The sequence below is a fragment of the Poecilia reticulata genome, linkage group LG3 (assembly GCF_000633615.1).
Source record: "Poecilia reticulata strain Guanapo linkage group LG3, Guppy_female_1.0+MT, whole genome shotgun sequence".
In the NCBI taxonomy this organism is placed as follows: Eukaryota; Metazoa; Chordata; class Actinopteri; order Cyprinodontiformes; family Poeciliidae; genus Poecilia; species Poecilia reticulata.
In genome coordinates, this window is record NC_024333.1 from 16,103,410 (window position 1) to 16,106,124 (window position 2,715).

The 2,715-nt window shown below is 34.6% G+C and overlaps 1 long non-coding RNA gene across 1 annotated transcript; it reads right to left on the reverse strand.

The window, feature by feature from the left end:
• Positions 1-1,213: 1,213 nt before the first annotated feature.
• On the reverse strand, positions 1,214-1,813 carry LOC103462400 (uncharacterized). The gene is made up of 3 exons (XR_533342.1): positions 1,742-1,813; positions 1,532-1,594; positions 1,214-1,408 (listed from the first exon to the last, which is right to left on the reverse strand). It is a non-coding gene; the product is annotated as an uncharacterized LOC103462400 (long non-coding RNA).
• Positions 1,814-2,715: the final 902 nt, after the last annotated feature.

A 2,715-nucleotide genomic window follows, 5' to 3' on the forward strand; every position in this document is an offset into this window, starting at 1 on the left:
ACATACAAGGGTTTGAAGCCATTGCTTGAAGAAAAATAAAAAAATAACAATACAAGAGACATGAAGAGTAACTAATGTGGCACAAACTTGGTAGTAAATAATTTCACAGTTTGTAGATGCAAGCCACATAAACTCATTCACTAATAAATCCATAAAACATAACTTATAGGGGAGTTTTATATTCATTGCAATGATTGCAGGTAAAGTACTGAAATTAAATTGTCTTTTTAAAATATTTGATTAGGGATATTGTTTGATCAAGCACACATCTTACTCCCTTTTACAATTAAATTATTGAATTTTTGTCAATTTAAATGTTTGTTTTTATATTATGTCTCTTGTTCAATTCTATGTCTGTTCTATTGTCCTGAATAAAAGATGCACTGGTGACCTGTACAGAGTGTACCCTGCCTTTCACAGAGAAACGCTCCTGTTTGCTGAAGAAAATTAAACTGGCAAAAAATATCACATATAAAAGGTGCAGATTATGGTAATAAAAATGTACAAAATTATTGTTACTTTGTTTTTTTCTTCTTTTGCATTAAAGATGTTGTCTCGTTAAAATGCATTGCATGGATTAAATTATGGCTTATAAGTGGTCTTAAGTAATAGCTAGCCTTACATGAGAGTTAGAAAAAGCTCCTATGTTACATTTACACATCTTTCAAAATTAGGTATATTGAAACAATACATATAAATAAGCATGCTAATTTTACATGGCATGTTTGAGTCTGTTACAGGATAGATCGCTTTTGCTTTGGATAACATACATCATTTGGATATATTCAAGTCACATCAGTGTGACAAAAATGACCGAAAACAGCTAACGATATAAAAAGTTTGTTAAAGTGTATTCTCACCCAGTAGAATATTTTAATTGCTGCTCCTGTCAGCAAAGCGATAGGGATCGATTTAACACTAAGACAAGGAATTCGGTCTTAATCTACCCCTCAGTTTTCTCAAGATTCTTTCAAGCAAAAAAAAAAAAAAGAAGCCTGACATAAGACAATTACCACCTTTCAATTTGCTTACACCTACAGCTCAAAGCTGTTATGGAGGCACATATTGGTTATTATTCTGTATTTCGATTGCTATAAGTTGTTCAATAGCACTATGTAAAAATAGGCTAATCTTCTTGAAATATATGTGCTTTCTTCACTAGTTTGGATAGATTTTTTTCTTTTATTCCCATTTTATTGAGTCGGCTGTTGAACGTGTGCATGACTGAAGGAGAGTAAAGGTTGAGCAGCAAATGAACCATTTGATCCCTATATTAATAGTGCCATGTTTTAGTGATTATGGCCATGTTTCTGAAGGGTGTGGTGACTCATATCTTGTTGACATGAAGACCAAAATAGCAGCCAAATGGAAGAGGACATTCGGTTTACCCTTGAGACTTTGCACGATGCTGAGGAAAATGGAGAAAGAAAGACAGAATCAGAGGAGTGACGGAAGGAGGCAGGATAGCAGAGGAGAGATTAGAGAACTATGAAGGTTTGTGTTGTATAAGCCAACGGTGAGTCACACTCACTGTTTGAATCTTGAGAACTAATAGAAAATCGTTTGTTTTCTCTCACCAGGGAGTGGGTTAACTCTGCAAGGACGAAAAAGGAAATCGGGTGATTTAAGAAACAAGGAGGAGTTGTCTTATGCAATGTATGTCAGGATCGTTCCACAAAGGCATTAGGATTTGGTACACAGTGCACAATTTGTACCTGAAATGCAACATATCGTGCCATACCTGTTTTCAGCGACAGAGGCAGAAATAGTTTGAAGAATTGCTGATTGATACGACCAATATTTTTGTCCCTTCCTGTATTTGCGGCAAAAGGTTTTTCACTTTTAACTTCCAGCATAAAGGTGGTAGATTATTCCACAAAAAGTCATAAAATGGTAACAATGCTCATAATTATATTTTAGTGATTGTTTCCTTATAGACTCTGTACTTTATTATTTACCTAACTTTTCTTAAGTTGTCAGCCAGCATGAAGTCAATCACTGTTGTTTTTTTTTTTGTTTCTTTAAGCTTTGCTAGATGAGGTATTTGCTATCTTCTGGTAGGTCGTGTTATTTCTTATCCTAACCTTGAGAAAAATGCAAACCTTGAGGAAAATAATTATCTAATGTAATGAAAGAACACATAAAAAGAAACAACAGTTTCTTTAAAAAAAAAAACAGAATGTGTATAGAAAATAGAAAAGAATACAAGATATTTGTATTCTGAAATGTAAAAAATAATATGACACAGGAACTAACTTTTTTTCCATTGACATACCCCTTATGTATCTTCATTAAGATCAACATTTAATGGTTTTACAGCATTAACTTGATTTCTCCCCACTAAGCAACCAGGATAGCATTTGGTTTGTCAATACTTGTAACAACCTTTTAACTTATTTTCAGTCCCTGTTCCCCTCACACCACATCGTTCAGATTGCACCACTATTTCTTTTTATTGTACACATCCAGTGGACTCTGTTGCCATACAAAAAGAAATCAGCATGGTTTTCTGGTGCTCTATGAACTGCAATGCAGTCCAACAATGAACAGGCAGGATAAGCTGAACCTCACCATCAGCAGGACTTTTAGATTCAGAGGTTGAAAATTAATCTGACAGCATGCTTTCAAAAGACGGCCTGGAGCTACAGGACACACATACTGTAGGGCTAATGCGAGTTTCCACGCTTCTCCTGCCTCTGTGAATTTTGGTTATTA